Raw genomic sequence first — 18639 nt, 5'->3', positions numbered from 1 at the left:
GCGCTCCCCTTCTCCCGACCCGCCTGAACGCCATGCACTTTGTCCCCACTTCGCGTTTGAACAACCTGAGGCCCACAGCCAAGCGGGTCCGAGGAGCGCGGGGTTGGGCATCTGGGAACATCAGGAACGACCATCGTGTCCGAGGTCACACTGTTACTCAGCTCTGTGGAGATGCATACGAGTCACACTTCGTGGGGGGACGGTCGAGTGTATTTTAATACCTCTAGAGATTATACTACCTCCCCGGCATCCTCGTCCCTTGGCTAGCGTCTGACCTTGGACGCCCGTTCCTTTGGCGCCCAGCCTCAGTTTCCCTGCCCGTTAACCGGGGGAGAGGCTTTTCGTCTCCGGAGTTTGTGCAGATGTAAAGCACAGCACCCAGCCGGCCCCCGCGCGGGGTTAGAGCCGGAACCAGGAGGGGGGCGCAGCCGCTTCCCGCCAGCACCCCCCCCCGCCCCTCCCTAGGGAGCCTGCAAGGGCTGCGTTGAGGCTCAGAGGCCGCGGATGCGGAGACAAACAGTGGGTGCTCAATAAATGCAGCGCGCACCCCCTCCCCGCCCCAGGGTGAGTCATCCCGGTCCTGGCCCGGCGCCGGGGATCAGGGCCATCGGGTGCCATCGGGCTCCACCCCACTGCGCATTGTGACCTCGGCAGGGCTCCGCCCCTCTCCGGGCCTCAGTTTCCCGCCGCATAAGTTCAAGAGAAGCATGGGCCTGACCCGTTTGTTGGGGGGTGGGGAGCGCGGGAGGCCCCCGCGGGGCTCCCCCCGCCCCAGGCGCGGCCCGCGGTCCCCGCCGGGCCCGGCCACGTCCGCTACCCACGAGGCCGCCATAAAAGGCAAGCGGCCGCAGGTCGCGCAGCCAAACTTAGTCATCCGGCCCGCGGGCCGCCGGGCTGCGCGTAGCAGCTTCCTCCCCGAACTTCCCGTTTTCCGAGGGGCCCGGGGAGGGGGCCGAGGTGCGGCTGGGCCTTTCGAAACGCCTCGGCTCCCAGCAACTGGGGGCTTGGCCAGGGGGCGTCCCCGGCGGGCGCGTTCATGCCGGAGCTGCGAGTCCGCGCGGCGCCTCCAGGAGACGCCTGTCAGGGAGCCCCAGGCCTCTGCCCGGGGAAATCTCAGCCGGCGGCCAGAAGCCATCTGTGCAATGTGAGAGCGTCGGGCCGAAACCACCCTGACAGCGGCCCTGGAGCACGGATCGGTCGGGGGTATGGGACAGCATGCAGCGCAAAGTAAGGGAGCGCTCGCTGGTGCTGCGCGGCCCCGGCCGGCGGGGAGCGCATGAACCCCAGGGACACCCCTCTTGCTGTCCGCTTTGCGCTACATTTAGAGCCAAAGCTAACTGCAGTGTGGTGAGGGCGGTCAGGACGGGTGGCTGTCCAGAGTGAGGGGCAGGTCCTGCTTGGCTTGGAGACGGAGGCAGGAGCCTTCCCAGAATGGATGGGCTCCCTTCACCCTGACATCTAGGGTGGTGGCCCTAGGGCTGCACAGTCAAGGTTGGTGACCTCGACTATGCGGAAATTATAGCCCAATACAGATTGTAAAAAAAAAAAAAGGAATGCACACACGGGACACTCCCATGGGTTGTTGAGGGTTGTCTACAAAGGTACACAGGTCATAGGGACATAGGAGGGAGTCAGTGTTACAGCTTCGGTGTGGAGGTGTGAGGGTTCGCAGGAGACCCATGGAAGGGGACATGCCCACTGATGCTGGTTTCCTCTATTCCTTTCAGAAAACAAAGCTGAAGGAAATGCTGTAAGATGATGACTAGGTCTGGGAGTACATTATCTTCCTCTCTGTCCTTTTCTACCTATTTGAAATATTGCACACTTTTTACGATGAAAGCCGGGGGAGGAGGAGCACAATGGCTGGGAATTCGACACAGTGGTCAACTTCTTCGACCCTCTGTTTCTTCTTCTGTACAATGGGGCCATCAGTAATCCCTTTGGGGAAGATTTATTGAGAATTCTATGCAGTGATGTATGCCCAGTACTGAGTGTGAGCCCTAGGTATGCTGTAGGTGCTCGACAAGGCCGTCTGTATGGGGTTCCCCTTTTCCTGAGCCGCCCCTGGGAGAAGGGAGGATTTGCTAGGTTGGGGGGCCAGAGTGAGAAGGTCTCCAGCCCACAGTTCCATTAGGCCAATGGCCTAGCATGGCCTGGCTGGGAAGGCTTGTGTTTCTGACTAATGGGGCCAGCCAACCCCATGCCTTGCCTGTCCCATCCTGTCCTGACTGTCCTGTCCCCGGGGCCAGGGTCACTCTGGGTGAGGCTCAGGGCCAGAGTCCCAGCAGGACACAGTCCGGCAGGTCACCTGGCCTCAGATTCCAGGAGGCCGGATCCTCAGGAAGCCTCTGTGGGTGGCGAGGACACACAGGTATGGGGAGGTGCCAGCCGGTTGGCCAGCCCTGTTGGGGACACAGAGTCCAGAGAGCCCCGGAGGGCTGTGGGCAACCCAGCGCAGCAGGAAGGAAGGGAGGAGGGGTTAAGAAAGGGTGTCCGGGAAAGGAGAGGGAAGAGAAAAGAGAAAGCAAAAGGACGGTAGCCTGCTTTTCCTCCACTTTTTTTTTTTTTTTAAAGATTTTATTTATTTATTTGACAGAGAGAGATCACAAGTAGACAGAGAGGCAAGCAGAGAGAGAGAGGAGGAAGCAGGCTCTCTGCTGAGCACAGAGCCCGATGCTGGACTTGATCCCAGGACCCTGAAATCATGACCTGAGCTGAAGGCAGAGGCTTAACCCACTGAGCCACCCAGGCGCCCCTTCCTCCACTATTTTTGAACTCCCATATGTGGGCACTGCATCTGGGCTCTCTGCTGAAAGCCTCCCATGATCCTCCTGGGGGTTGGAGGACCCCCTCCCCCCACAAGGTAGCAAGGTTACATGACTAGGCCAAGGTGACTTGGCTGAGAGGGGCAGGGTCTGGGGAGAGTGTGAGCAAGAGACATTGAGATTGTGTGGCCAGGGGGCAACAGAGCCCAGGGTAGGAGCTGTGAAGCAGCTCCAGTGAGGGGGAGCCCTTGAGAGTGAGGGAGGAGGGGTGGGGGGCTGACAGGGCTCGGGGCAGGGCTGAGGCAGGACGGGGGCAGGACTGGCTGGAAGACATGCCTCTTGGGTGCCCTCTAGCGGGGACATTCTCCCTGGCTAGGCGGCTCTGTGTGTCCGCATTCCAAGAGTTAGGAAATGACTAGATTCTCCCCGTGGGGGACGTGGCCCACAATAGGTACCCCTTCATAGCACCCCATTTTCAACCCTCCCTCACCTCCTCGGGCTCTGCCTCACCCCAGGCCTTGCTGCACAAGAGGAGGCCGTGGGAAAGCATCAAGCAGGAGGAGCACCCTTAGCTGCCCCGGGACCCAGCCGTCACCCACCCACCAAGAGGTCTGGTGGCAGTTTCCCAGCGACCCTACTGGGGGAGACATTTCTCTCCTCCTTTTTATTTTTATTTTTATTTTTTAAAAAGATTATATTTATTTATTTGACAGACGGAGATCACAAGTAGGCAGAGAGAGGGGGGGAGCAGGCTCCCCACTGAGCAACCAGCCCATGCGGGGCTTGATCCCAGGATCCTGGGATCATGACCCAAGCTGAAGGCGGAGGCTTAACCCCCTCAGCCACCCAGGCGCCCCTCTCTTCTCCTTTTTAGATGAGAAATCTGAGGTCTAGAGGGTACACAGGCACCCCTTCCCTGATGCACACAGTGGCACTGGGGGGCTGGGCACCCTGAGTCTGCACTCTAGCTGAATGCACTTGACCCTGAGCGTCTGGGCATGGCAGCCTCTGGGGCTGGCTGAGGAATCGAACCTTCCCTGCTGAAGACCCCGTAACACCCTCGTCTGAAGGGACCCTCTTGCAGACGCCAACAATTTGCCAGGTCTATAGACTGAAGTTTCAACCAACCCATCTGTGGCCTACATTCAGTGAGACAGACAGGCCAGAACTTTCACGGGATAAGTGGGAGAAAGAGGCCAACGGAAGTGACTTACCATGGAAACCTACACACCTTCGAGAAACATATTGGTGGGGCAGCAGCCTCATCCCTGTGCGACTGCCTTCTGTGGCTGGGTGGCAGGGGTGGTATTCTACTGGGATGGACTCTGATATCAGGGGGCTGGTGGAACCCTGAATGGTAGAGGCTGAGTGGAGACTTTTTTTTTTTAGATCTTATTTATTCATTTGATAGAAAGAGAGATCGCAAGTAGGCAGAGCAGCAGGCAGAGAGAGAAGAGGGGGAAGCAGGCTCCCTGCTAAGCAGAGAGTCACAGGCAGGGCTCCATCCCAGGACCCTGAGATCATGACCCGAGCCAAAGGCAGAGGCTTAACCCACTGAGCCACTCAGGCGCCCCTGAGTGGAGACTCTTAAAGGTAAGAGGCCAGGTGGAAGAGGGAACACAAGCAGAGACAGAGGGAGAGGGAGAAGCACACTCCCCACGGAGCAGGGAGCCAGATGTGGGGCTAAATCCCACGACCTTGGGATCATGACCTGAGCCAAAGGCAGATGCTTAACCACTGAACCACAGTTTTTTACAGGAGTTTTTGATAGAGGCTAATCATGAGGCTCCTAGGATTGAAGCAGCTGATTTCTACTACAGTGTCGCTCGAACAGTATAACGGGAAAACTCGAGGTCTCGTGGACAGAAACCTGTCCAGAGCCCACACAGAGTTTCTAGGCTTGAGATATGTTATTTAATGCATGAAGAAAGAAATGCATATATTGGTTACCGGGCCACACATTTGTGCTTTCAACTTGCTGACAGTTGTGGTCACAAAATCCTCTTTGTAATTCTATGTATTTTATTTTACAAATTTAAAAGCATCATTCCCGGGGCGCCTGGCTGGGGGTGGGGGGGGTGCACAGTCGGTTAAGCATCTGACTTTTGGTTTTGGCTCAGGTCGCTGAGATCCAGCCGGGAGTGGAGTCGGGCTCCACGCTCAGTGGGGAATCTGCTTGAGACCCTCTCACTCTCTCTAAAATAAATTAATAACTTAAAAAAAATGTGCATCATTCTGACCAAGTGTTCATGATGAATGGATAAACAACAGGTACATACAATGAGATATAATTCTACTTTTAAATTTTTTTTAAGATTTTATTTATTTATTTGACAGAGATCACAGGAGTCAGAGAGGCAGGCAGAGAGAGAGGGGGAAGCAGGCTCCCGGCTAAACAGAGAGCGCGATGCGAGACTCGATCCCAGGACTCTAGGATCATGACCTGAGCTGAAGGTCAGAGGCTTTAACCCACTGAGCCACTCAGGCGCTCCATAATTCTACTCTTAAAGGGAAGGGGATTCTGACCCATGTTAGGACATGGATGGACCTTGAGGACATAATGCTGGTGAGTAAGCCGGCGACAAAAGGACCCATACCGTATGATCGGACAGGTCAAGTCAAACTGGGAAACAAAGTGTAAGGGTGATTACCATGGGGTTTAGGGGAAAGGAAAGTTTAAAGGGTAGAGAGTTTCAGATTTGCAAAGAGAGAAGTTTCTGGAGTGCTGTTTCACAACGGAGTGAGTATTTCTGACTAAACTCCACAGTTAAAATTGTTTAAGATGGGGGGCACCTGGGTGGCTCAGTGGGTTAAAGCCTCTGCCTTCAGCTCAGGTCATGATCTCAGGGTCCTGGAATCAAGCCCCGCATAGGGCTCTCTGCTCCACAGGGAGCCTGCTTCCTCCTCTCTCTCTGCCTGCCTCTTTGTCTACTGGTGATCTCTGTCTGTCAAATAAATAAATAAAATCTTTAAAAAAAAAATTGGTTAAGATGGGAAATGTTATGTTACGCTATTTTACCACAATTTTAAAAAGGCGGGATGCAATAAAACAACTTAAAGCCTTCAACGTTTTTTTAAAAAGCATGATTCTGACAGGGGTCCCTATGTTGTTACCCTCAAATGCTAAAGACCACCACAAGGTCCCCGGCACCCAAAAGGTTAAGAGTCCCGGCGTCTCCTATTGGCCGAACCTAGCAGGAATTCTGGGGGCGACCAGGGATTCTGGGAAGCGTAGTTTGCAGCCCCCAGCCGGAGCCTCGCGCTGATGGGTGGGTTTGGGGCCGGGAGACAATGGCTCCAAGACCGGCATCCGGTCTGGCGGGGAATTCTCAGGATGCAAGCTCAGCGCGCCTGTGCCTACGCTGCGCACGGGCAATCTCACACACAGTTGCATGGCCGCGCACACCTGTCCCCTTGCACCATGCAGCATGTGGCGCTCCCCATTAGCAGTTTGCATCTTTTCCAATCTTAACTGCTCATCCAAGGATCTGCGGGTCAGGCTGGCAACTGCCCTCTTGCTCTCCTCTGACACATCCCCGCTGGAGCACAGACTTTGGCAGTGACCGTGGGAAGGATGTGCAGGCTACAGGTGACTGAGGGAGGAGCGTGCCAGTCAGAGGGCCCAAGCTTGTGCAAAGGCCCTAAGGCAGGAGCCTGCGTGGCCACTAGGGTGGGTTGGGGAGAACGGCAAGGGACGACGTAGGGTTGGCCTCGTTGGCCACGATGAGGTCTTCAGAAAAGACAGGGGCCGTGTTTTCCAGGTGAGCGCTGGAGCGCTGCCTATAGGGAATCGAATGACACTGACTGTTCCCTCTGGGTCTGCCGCGGAAGCCTCGGAAGTGACTCAGCAGAATTCCTGGGAGCTGGGGGCGGGTGTGAGGGATGCTCCAGAGGGGCTGGGGAGGGGCGGTGCCCGTGCGGAGGCCCTACCTCCAAGCTCTGGCGGCCCACGAAGCACACCCGCCCACTGGCTGCAGGCTACCTAAGGCCCCATCCCCAGGAGGGATTGGTGGTGGGATGTAGCCTGAGGATTTAGAGAAGAAGGAGGGAGCACCCTCCTGGCACCATCCCTGAGCCTGGGCTTGGCTGTCGGTGGGGCCGACTGAAAGGAACTGGCGTGGGTTGGGGGCTGGCTGTTGGTAGTTCCTAGACCCAGGCCTTTGGAAAGGAGCTGGGTGGGCAGAGTTGGCCCGGTCTGAACTCCCTGCTGACTCAGCCGGGTCAAGCTTTCTTGGGAACTAACTCCCTTCCTCTATATAAAGCGAATTGTTCAATAAACAGGCCTGCAAGGATAATCATAAATTTCCTGGTGGCACATTGTGCGTGCGTGCGTGTGTGTGTGTGCGCGCGCGTGCGCAACACCCCCATACACACCCAGGCTGGAACAGGTTTGAGTGTACCAGGGCAGCGGAACCAATATGCTAAGAACCGAGCCTCAGTTTTCCAATGAATAAAGTGGGTATAAGGACCCCAAGAATGAGCCTTGCTGGAGTTAGTGGCAAGTGGCGCGCTGCCCATCTGATTCCCCTAATTCACGGCAAGACCACACTCAGGCTCTTGCAACCAGGAGCAGGTGGCCTGAGAATGCGAATTAATAACTGCATGTCCCAGTTCCCAACATGCCTGCTTAGAGAAGCTGTCCACGACTACCAAGACAAAAGATACAGCGTGCTTCCTCCTAGGCGCGGGAGAGGAGGGGAACCCTACCAAAGACTCCGCAGCCCTCAGGGACCCTGCGTGGTCTCTACCTCCGGATGGGGCTGCGGAGCTCCTGACGGCCGCCAGGTGGCGCGAGAGACGCGCCTGCTTCGCCAAGCTGGGCGGGGCTGGACCCGTCCTGGAGTAGGGGCTCCTCCGGAAGTCTTTGCCTCAAACCTATTTAGAAGCCCTTTGTACAAAAAAAAAGAAAAAAAAGGCGCTCAAATATGAGTCAATATAGGTTTAATAACCGCCGGTCATTATATATTTCTGTGGTCAAATTATAACTGAACTAGCCTTCTCCGTCCTAGCCTGAGGCCTAGGGACCCCAGCATCCCTCTGAGTTGGGGGTCTAGAGCAGGGGCCTGCGGGCGGTGTCCTGGCTGGGTTAGAGGAGAGAGAACTGGGTGGGGTGCTTCTCAGGGCAGGGAGGGTTAAGCCAGGCTTTAAAAGTGGGTAGAATTTGGGGAATGGGGGAGGGGATTCTAAAAGCTGGGAAGTTGGGGCACCTGGGTGGCTCAGTGGGTTAAAGCCTCTGCCTTCTGCAGGTCGTGATCCCAGGACCCTGGGATCCAGCTGCATCTGGCCCTCTGCTCGGCAGGGAGCCTGCTTCCACCCCCCCAGCCCCTGCCCGCCTCTCAGTCTACTTGTGATCTCTGTCTGTCAAATAAATAAATAAAATGTTTAAAAGCTGGGAAGTTATTATAGGTTCCAACAAGTGGAGTGGGTCACTCAGGTGGGCAAGAGGATGGCATCTGGCAAGTGTGTGGGGCTGTGATGCCCAGCTTGGGAGTGGCCACACTTTGTCCCAGAGTGGTTTCAGGGACACTGACAAATATGGAGGCCACCATGGGCTGTGCTGGGCCCTGGATATACAATGGGCCTGCCTGTTTTCTCCCAACATAACACCATCCATCGCTCCCCAGGGCTCCTGAGAAGAAACTGGGGGCCTCAGTCTGAACCTGCCAGCTAATGGCAGCTCCAAGTCGCATGGGTCAGAATGGACTGGACCGTGACTGACCTGGAAGCATGGCAGGTCGGGGTGGGGGGGCTGGGGAACATTCGGGGAGACCCAGGTCTTGACCCCCTTCCAGCCCGGACCTGATGCAGGTCGGGGGGAGGAAGGGCCCTGGGCTGGGAGATAGGTCTCAAAGTATCATTTCCAAAAAGCTAAGGTCGGGACATGTGGCTCGTTCAGTCAGTAGAGCATGAGACTCTTGATCTTGGGGTCGGGAGTTTAAATCCCATGACGGTGGTGGAGATTAAATTAAAAAATTTAAAAAAAAAAAATTGTCAGGGAACCTGGGTGACTCAATCGGTTGAGCGTCTGCCTTCGGCTCAGGTCATGATCCTGGAGTCCCAGGATGGAGCCTGCATCAGGCTCTCTTTTCAGCTGGAGGCCTGCTTCTCCCTCTCCCCCTGCCTCCTGCTCCCTTTGCTTGTTCTCACTCTTGCTCTGTCAAATAAATAAATAAAATCTTAAAATAAAATAAAATCTTTAAAGAAAAGCTAAACTCATGACTCTTATACAGTTAGACAAGGAGCATTTGTCAAAGATGTAATTCAACTTATTAATTAACAAGGGAGCACTAAGATAGTAAATTGATGCAAAGAACATTTGAGGAACTGTATTTTTCACTTTCTCCTACCCCCCTAAGAAATTGGCATTTATACAATTCATTTAAAAATGCTGGGATGAGGGGCACCTGGGTGGCTCAGTTGGTTAAGCTGCTGCCTTCAGCTCAGGTCATGATCCCAGGGTCCTGGGATCGAGTCCCACATTGGGCTGTCTGCTCAGCAAAGAGCTTCTCTCTGCCTCTGCCTGCCGCTCTGCCTGCTTGTGTTCTCCCCCCTCACTCTGATAAATAAATAAATAAATAAATAAATAAAATCTTTTTAAAAAATGCTGGGCGCCTGGGTGGCTCAGTGGGTTTAAGCATCTGCCTTCGGCTTAGGTCATGATTTTAGGGCCCTGGGATCGAGTTCTGCATCTCCCTCTCCTTGCTTCTCCCCCTGCCCCCTTGTTCTCAAATGAATAAATAAAATATTTATTTAAAAAATACTGGGATAGGGGCACTTGGGTGGCTCAGTGGGTTAAGCCTCTGCCTTTGGCTCGGGTCATGCCTTTGGCTGGGATCAAGCCCCGCATCAGGCTCTCTGCTCAGCAGGGAGCCTGCTTCCCCTCTCTCTCTGCCTGCCTCTCTGCCTACTTGTGATCTCTCTCTCTCTCTGTCAAATAAATAAATAAAATATTTTTTTAAAAATACTAGGATAAGATTCCTAATTCAATACAAAACAAAACCTGACTAATGTCCTTTGGGGCAATCAAGAGTAACCTTTGAAATACGAATAGCATATAATTTCACTGACATGTGGAATTTAGAAAACAAACACAGGACCAAACAAGAGAACAAGTAGACTCTTAAATACAGAGAACAAACTGGTGATTACCAGAGGGGAGGTGGGGGGGGGTGGGCCGTGGATGAAATAGGCGAAGGGGATTAAGAGATACAAACTTAGAGTCATAAAATAAGTAAATCCCAGAGATGAAAAGTACAGCATAGAAGGGGGCCACCCATCTGCCTTCAGCTCAGGTCATGTCCTGGGATCGAGCCCCGCTCTGGGATCCCTGTTCAGCTGACAGGCTGCTTCTCCCTCTTGCTCTCTCCCGACTTGTACTTTCTCTCTCAAATAAATAAAAAAATTTTTTTTAAAGATTTTATTTATTTGACAGAGAGAGATCACAAGTAGGCAGAGAGGCAGAGAGAGAGAGGAGGAAGCAGGCTCCCTGCTGAGCAGAGACCCCCCCCCGATGCAGGACTCGATCCCAGCACCCTGAGATCATGACCTGAGCCGAAGGCAGCGGCTTAACCTACTGAGCCACCCAGGCGCCCTCAAATAAATAAAAATTTAAAAATAACAACAACCCAGCAACTTCTGTTGCTATCTTTTCTATCAGACACAAGTCCACAGGTTAACCTATAACTGAGCCCTTAAAAGAAAGCAAATAGCAAGGCAAACAGAAGTTTCCTAGAGAAGCGCCTGGGTGGCTCAGTCGCTGGGCTTTTGCCTTTGTCTCAAGTCATGATCCCGGGGTGCTGGGGGGTCCTGGGATCGAGCTCCGCATCGGGCTCCCTGATGGCTAGAGGCCTGCTTCTCCCTCCCTCTCCCACTCCTCTGATTGTGTTCCCTCTCTCGCTGTGTCTCTGTCAAATAACAAATAAAATCTTTAAATAAATCTTTAAATTTATTTTATTTATTTATTTATTTTATTAATTTTATTTATTTATTTATTTATAAGATGTTATTTATTTATTTAAAAGATTTTATTTATTTATTTGACAGAGATCACAAGTAGGCAGAGAGGCAGGCAGAGAGAGAGAGAGGAGGAAACAGGCTCCCTGGGGAGCAGAGAGCCCGACGCGGAACTCGATCCCAGGACCCTGAGATCATGACCTGAGCCGAAGGCAGTGGCTTAACCCACTGGGCCACCCAGGCGCCCCAAAATCTTTTCTTTTTAAATATTTTATTTATTTATTTGACAGAGAGAGAGATCACAAGCCTTTATTTATTTGACAGACAGAGATCACAAGTAGGCAGAGAGGCAGGCAGAGAGAGAGGAAGGGAAGCAGAAGCAGGCTCCCTGCTAAGCAGAGAGCCCAATGCATGGCTCGATCCCATGACCCCAAGACCATGACCTGAGCTGAAGGCAGCGGCTTAATCCACTGAGCCACCCAGGCGCCCCAATAAATAAAATCTTTAAAAAAAGAAGAAGAAGAAGAAGAAGAAGTTTCCTAGAGAGTTAAATCACCTGTAGATGCACTTGTTATACAAGGCAGTCCTGCTCTGGGCCCTATTTCTAGGTTTTGGATGACTCTTCCTGACACAGGAGACGTGGATGCTCGACGGTGACCCATGGCAGAGGTGGGAATTCTTCTGACCCGTTCTGGCCTCAGCCTCCTTAGCCAAGGGGCTCGGACCACATCTTCTGGCTCCTCCAACAGTCTCCACCTTCCAAGACCAATATTACCTCCCAGATGGACCCAGGATCCCCACTTCATTTTATTTCTACCCCTCTCGGGACATCTGTGTTTCCAATTGGCCAAAGGGCAAGGTACGGGGGATGACTGTGGCTACCTCTGCCTGTTGCTCTGCAGCGGACCCCAAATTTGAGAATCTGGGGATCCTCTTTGCCCCTGATTCCACTGAATGCCGTTCAGTTCAAAAGGACTGAGCCATTGAGGGGAGACCTGATATGCTCCTGGTGCTCAGGAGCTGGGAAACAAGGTCTGGTCTCTTAAGATAATAGGAGAGTCTGGCGCCTGGGTGGCTTAGTTGGTTGAGAGTCTCTGCCTTCTGCTCGGGTTCTGGGATGGAGCCCTGCATCAGGAAATTGCTTCTCCCTGCTGCTTCTGCCACACTCTCCCCCATGACTCCCCCCCTCCCCCGCTGTGTTTCTCTCTCATTGTCAAATAAATCAATTTTCTTTTCTTTCTTTCTTTCTTTTTTTTTTTTTTAAGCTAATGGGAGAGTCTGAGACTTTGTGGATTCAGCAGGAAAGTGTTTGGCAGTTGACTGGTAATGTCTGCCATGAGTGCAAAAGTGAAAATAGGCGGACGCCTGGGTGGCTCAGTTGGTTGGGCAGCTGCCTTTGGCTTGGGTCATGACCCCACTGTCCTGGGATCGAGTCCCACATTGGGCTCTCCGCTCACCGGGGAGCCTGCTTCTCCCTCTGCCTCTGCCTGCCATTCTGTCTGCCTGTGCTCGCTCCCCCCACCCCCATAAATAAATAAAATCTTAAAAAAAAAAAAAAAAAGTGAAAATAGGTCGTAAATTCTGTATTTACCCGCCCATTTTCCTCGGATTGATGTGAGGGTGGAATCACCATTGTCAATGAATATCTTCACGTTGCAAGAAATGGACACCACCACTGAATCTTGCCTAAAACAATGAATTTTGGCTTCTGTAACTGTCTGGGGATAATGAGACTTCAGGTACGGTATGATCAGAGTTCTGGCTCAATTTCTCTGAGACTCTCTTAGCATTGTCTTTTCCACAGGCCAGCTCTGTCTACAAGGCGACCAAATGCCTGCTACAAGTCCAGGTGGCACACCCACAGGTTACACTGACCTGGGGGGTCGACAGCACTGCTCCGAGCCAGCAGGCTAAGCAACAGCCCCGAGGTTGCTCCTCATTGGACAATTTCGGTCACATGCCCATCCCTGGAGCACAGATCGTCGTCTGGGTGGAGGGGTAGGGTGGGGAGGAGTGGGGTGGAGGGGGAGCAGGGAGGAGGAACAGGGTTGTCCCCCAGGCTCACAGTTGAGGGAAAGAGTGAACCGTGGAAGAAAACCAGTCCAAAGGAGGGAAAGGATGGATGCTGGGCAGGGGCGCCCGGAGAGCCCGGGGCTGGGAAGAGGACTGCCTGTTAAGAAACCCCTCCAGGCTGTCTGAGGACTGCAATAGGGCCGGCCGGCCGGGGAGGCGGGAAGGAGCGCGGCAGCAAAGGGATGCAGGCTGGAAGGGGCGACTTTGGGGAAGGTGCCTCGGGTTGGAGATCTCAGAAACCACGCCCTGCAGGAAGCGACTCCGGCCTCCCGCCAGGAGCCTCCAAGTCCCCCCAGCCTCCTGGGGCGCTCTCGGCGGTCTCAGCCGGCAGGAAGGAGGTTTGGGGGGGTCTGGGAGCCCGCCAGGCCCGGGACGCGGTGGGGGACTGAGGGAAGTACCGCGGAGCAGGGGTCGCCCCCTTCCCAGCCGAGTCTACAGTTGGGAGGTCGGGAACCCTGCTCACTCGGATCCCACCACATCCCCGCTCCTTGATTCCAGGCTCCCAGGCCCCAGGTCCCCCTCTGCGCGGCGCCCACACCCTCTCCCCGCCTACAAGCACGCTATTGGCGTTTCAGAGCTGCGCTCTCCTCGGATTGGTCCATCTCCGGGAGGCCACGCCCCGTCAGCTGCACAAAGCGGAGGCCCACCCCGCCTCGGTGCGCTGAGACTCCGCGGAAGCTGGGGACCAGCTCCCTGGCTGCGAGCTCCGCCGACCCGGTGGCGCAGCTGAGTCACGGACTCCGACGTGGGGGTTGTAATAGGAGCTGCGATCGTGGTTGTTATGAGCTCCAAATGCATGCACTTGGGCCTTGGGGTCTCCGTCCGTGTCTCCCTACCTAGACCCCGCCCCTGGGGCTCTATTACCTCCGTGGAACTGACTCACAAGTCCCCTCCACCCCCAAACTCCTCCATCCACTTCCCCTTCCTGCCCGTAGTGCTGGCGGTGGGTGATGGGTGAACTCATTTCATTATTAGTTACTTGATTATGAAGCTCGTACGGATCAGCAAGCTGAGACTCAGAGAGGGTAGGTAATCTGCCCTAAGTCACACAGCCCTCAAAGGTATCCCATTACTAATAATGAGGAGTGGGAAAAGGAGGAGATGTGGGTAATGTAATCATTCGTGCCTCACCCTCCTCCAGTTTCTCCCCAAATACACCAGAGACCATAAGCTAAACCAGGGAGGGGTGGTCAGGATGAGAGAAAGGTGTCCCCGGGCAAGTTGTCTGGGGGTTGGAGGAGGGCATTTCAATAAGAAAACTTGGCAGTGGTATTTAGAGAGCCTGGACAGACTTTGTTCCCACCTCGCCCTCCCAGGCAAGTTTGGCCTCCTTGAACTTTACTCACCTCTGAACTCACCTCTGAAATGGGATAATAACAGCTGTGAGGATTAGATCAGACCTGCCCCGGCGCCCGGCACACAGTAGAGGCTAGACATGGAGCATCTTTGGGTACCATGAAGACCCTGTGAAGGGTCCAAAGTCCACAGAGCATCCTTAGAGTAGGGTGGACCTGTTCAGTGGGGGCAGAGAGAGAGAAAATCCACAAGCAGACTCCCTGCTGAGCACAGAGTTGGAGGCAGGGCTCGACCCCGAGATCACGACCTAGGCCAAACCAAGAGTCACCAGCTCAATGGACTGAGCCACCCACATGCCTGCGGATGGCCCTTCTGAAGCTCTGGGAGAGGGTGGGCAGGTGCGGGGGACACTGGCCAGGACTCCTGGGGTCAAGCTTGATGCATGTGGCATATCTCCAGGTGTGTTTCACCTGTGTCCTCAGTGGCCAGGGCTTCCCTTTACTTGTCCCCCACACCTGGGGGACAAGTAGCCCTGGTCTCCTGTATTTATAGCTCACCTTCTCTGCCAGTGAGAACCTGGCTGCCATTATCCTAATGTTTCTGTTTATTTTCTCCGTCCCGTGATGCACCCCTGTCTCCCATGGCCACCACCACCCTGCAGAGGTTTTTCTCCCCGGCTCAGCCACCCCGCCTCCACTGGATCTCACCCCACATGGGCTTGGATGCCCTTCACCTCCCCTGCCTGGAGACGCTCCCCCCCTCCACTGAGCCCCAACTCCTGCGCATCCCCCGGGGAAGCCCTCTCCACCTACCAGCCTCTGGACCTCCACCCCTGCTCAGAGCCACGGTGTGGGTGTCCACTTTGCTCTGCCCCAGCTGCCGGCCCCAGCGAATGACTTTACGACTCAGTTGTTCCAGAAGAGAAAGGAAAAGAGAAGGGGACAAAGAAAAAAGGAAGGGGTCTTCTCTGTTTCCTGCTTTATCTTGAGAACTAGTGCCAAGTATGCATTTATACCAATGCACTTCCTTTCTATTTAACAAGATACCCAAACCCACGCCCCTCCCCCAGCACACCTGCTGGGAGAGTTGATGCGGGGGGGGGGGGGGGGGGGAGCAGAATGCTTGGGGGGGGGGTTAGGCTGCTGGGGAGGGCTGGAAAGGGCAGTGTGGGGAAGGGGAAGGGGGCGCCCTGGGGGAGACGCAGACTGGGCAGGCGGCCTCCTATCCTCCTAGCTTCCTCCCCAGACAATAGGCTGCCTTCTGCGGCGGGAGATAAGGGCCAAGTCAGGCCGGGATGGAATCCCGGCCTCCTGTTTGCGGCCAGTTGGGAGCAGGCTGCTTCCCTGGGGCTGCCCCCACTTCCCCCGCCAGCCTGTGGGTTTCTGGTCCCCATCACCCTGAGCCTTTGAGAAAGGGAGGTGCTGAGGCCTGCCTTGGCTCCAGGACCCAGTCACTCAAGGATAATGTTTTATTTTAGTTTTAGTTAGGGATTTTTTGTTTTCTTTCTTTCTTTTTTTTTTTTTAATTGAGGCTTCCAGTACCTGAAGTACACAGACCTTTACTGCTCAAGACTCCGTGTGCGTTGTTGATACGAGGGTGTGGACTAGGACTTCGGCCAGTGAGGCCCAGGATGGCCCCTGTGGTGGGGAGCAGTTGGGCCGAGCGGAAGGTGAGCTGGATGGCTTTGTTCAGGGGTGGAAGGAACCTAAAATTTCTTAACAATTTGTATATGCGTTATATGTTGAAATGATCGTATTTGATGCACATTAATGGGTTAAATAAAGTATACCACTAAACATTGATTTCACTGATTTTTCTTTTTTAATGTGGCAGCTAGAACACTTCAAGTTACACCAGTGGCTGGTATGGAAAATTTCGAGCCCCCCAGGCCCCCTGGAGCCCCTGCCCCATCAGCACCTCCCCAGAGGTCACTTGCTGCAGTCATCCCAGACTAGCTCGGATTTTTTTTTTTTTTAAAGATTTTATTTATTTATCAGAGAGAGAGAGGGGGAGAGAGCAAGCACAGGCAGACAGAATGGCAGGCAGAGGCAGAGGGAGAAGCAGGTTCCCTGCTGAGCAAGGAGCCCGATGTGGGACTCGATCCCAGGACGCTGGGATCATGACCTGAGCCGAAGGCAGCTGCTTAACCAACTGAGCCACCCAGGCGTCCCGGATTTTTTTTTTTTTTTTAAGATTTTATTTATTTATTCGACAGACAGAGATCACAGGTAGGCATAGAGGCAGGCAGAGAGAGAAAGAGAGAGTGAGAAACAGGCTTCCCGCTGAGCAGAGAGCCTGACGTGGGGCTCGATCCCAGGACCCTGGGATCAGACCTGAGCCGAAGGCAGAGGCTTCAACCCACTGAGCCACCCAGGCGCCCCACTTGGATTGTTTTTGAACTTAGGTAAATGGTGTCGCACAGCAAGAGACATCTGTGTGATGGCGTACTCACGGGGAATTTACCAATTCAGACCCTGGATGGGACAAGGGGACCACAGCAGGGTCCTTGCCCTGGAGAGCCCACAAATGACAGAAATGATGCCCAGGGTCCCAGGGGTTGCAGAGGGGAAGGAGGGCCTGAGCCAGGCAAGGGTCCCATCCGGACTATATGGGGTTGAACTATGGCTGCCCCCCCGCCCCAAATTTGTAACCACCTGGAACCTCAGAACGTGAGGTTCTGCATTTGGAAGTAAAGTCTTCGCAGATGTCACCAGCTAGGGCTCTCGCATGAGGTGCTGGATTGTGAACAGCCCGAAATCCCATGGACACGGTGTCTTTGTAGGGGAAAGGAGAAGGGGATTCGTGTAGAGCGGGATGTGAGGATGGAGACCATGGGAAGGCAGGGAAGAGATGGAGCCACGCGGCCACAAGCCTAGGGCTGCCGGGGACCACCAGAGGGTGCCTAAGTGGGGAGGATCCTCTCCCAGGGCCTCCCAAGCAAGCCCGATTTCTGGCTACTGGCCTCCAGAACCCTAAGGGAAGTCCTGTTGTTTTGAGCTGTGCAGCCTGAGGTACTTTGTTTTGGCGGCGCCAGGAAACTCATTTGTGGAGCAGGAGGGGAGGGAGCCTGGGCAGCCTCACCCACCCAGCCACAGAGGGGAAACTGAGGCCCTGGGAGCAAGAGAGTGAGAGCTGCTTGCGGAACCCGGGTTTGGGGCCCGGTCCTGACTCGCTGGACCTCCCCAGGCAAGTCAGTGCACCTCTCTGAGTAGCACTGTCCCCGAAGTGGCGCTGCTGGGGCTGGACAGGGACCCACCAGGCAGGGCTGATAGCACAGTGGATGGTGGGGAGGAGGCGTTGTCCCTCAGAACCCCACAGGTGCCCTCAAGTGGCTCCCAGAGTGGTGTAGACGTGCTGAGAATCTCCTAAAACCACTGTGTGGTCAGAGCCTGCAGCGTCCTGGAACAGTGGCCTCGGAGACACTCCTTTATTGGGATTTTATGTTGGTTTTACCAATAACCCCAAGACTAGAACAGAGGCTAGTTCTTGGGGATGCTGCTCTGCCCCCCACGAGCCCCGCCAGACTGGGGGAGCTAAGGGGAGGGAAGGGGACTCTGCTGGCTCTTTCGACCTCCATCTTCCCACCTGGGGTGTGGGAAGCCCGGGACAGCGAGAGAGGAAGGGACAGAGGGGTCCCGCTCTGTTTCGGAGGCTCGTTCTGGAGGAGGGAAGCTGTGCAATATTACCACTAGTCATGACCCGAGGAGGCTTGAGGTCCCCGGGCGCCTATGTGGCCCTGCTCTCACTCCCCACTGCCAGCCCTGCTCACGGTGTCACTTCTGTCCCCAAAACAGAAACTGCTTTCTGGGCACATCCTCTGGGGTTTGCTTGGCTGGCCCTTGAGGCCCTCAGAATTGGGGCCTCTACCCCAGGTGTGGAGAGTCCCCTCCTGCGGGCTGCATTTCTTTCCCCAGCCTCTGCCCCAGGCTGGCTTCTCCTCACCATCTTCCTACAGGTGACGATGGGGGGCAGCGCACACTCCCGCTCAGCACCCCCATGGCTCCCCAGCGCTCTCAGGATAAACCCCGTGAGCACAGGCCTGCAGGTCCGGCCTCTGCAATTCTGTCTCCCTTCCTCTGCACCCCAGATCTAACCTAAGCTGGCCCCTCAACTCCTACTCCTCTGCTGACTCCAGACGATGCAACCCTTTTTCTAGAACATTCCCCCACCACCCTGTTGGGTCGGCAGCATTGCCTCCTTTTTACAAAACAGGATCCCACTTGGAGGCTGTCTGTGCACTGACCTCTGTGTCTTTGGGCTCCCTTTTTCACTCCAGTGGTGTGTGTTTCTGTCTCCTCCCAGAAGGGCGCTGTCTCGTTTACTGGGTGACGCGGTAAGTCACAAAGTCAGGTGTGGCCGCCATTCAGCTCCTGTCCCTGGAACGAGACTCCTCCAGAGACCTCATTCATATTCCATTCAAATTCGTATTTCCTTTAATCCTTTATTGTCTAAGCTACTTCGCACCGCATCCTTGGGGCTCGTCCGCGTTGTGTGCTTTTCTTTTTGACGGGTGAGTAATATTCCATTTATGGATGGACCACATTCTGTTTGT

The 18639-nt window shown here is 54.6% G+C and overlaps 1 long non-coding RNA gene across 1 annotated transcript; it reads left to right on the top strand.

Annotated features, from left to right (window-relative positions):
* Positions 1–873: 873 nt before the first annotated feature.
* LOC309858327 lies at positions 874–12279 on the top strand. Its single transcript, XR_014308153.1, has 3 exons — positions 874–1227; positions 11327–11577; positions 11984–12279. It is a non-coding gene; the product is annotated as an uncharacterized lncRNA (long non-coding RNA).
* Positions 12280–18639: the final 6360 nt, after the last annotated feature.

Source organism: Mustela nivalis, assembly GCF_964662115.1.
Source record: "Mustela nivalis genome assembly, contig: HAP1_SCAFFOLD_2201, whole genome shotgun sequence".
Lineage (NCBI taxonomy): Eukaryota > Metazoa > Chordata > Mammalia > Carnivora > Mustelidae > Mustela > Mustela nivalis.
Note: the sequence above shows the minus strand (reverse complement) of the source record. Positions and strands in the feature narration are given on the sequence as shown.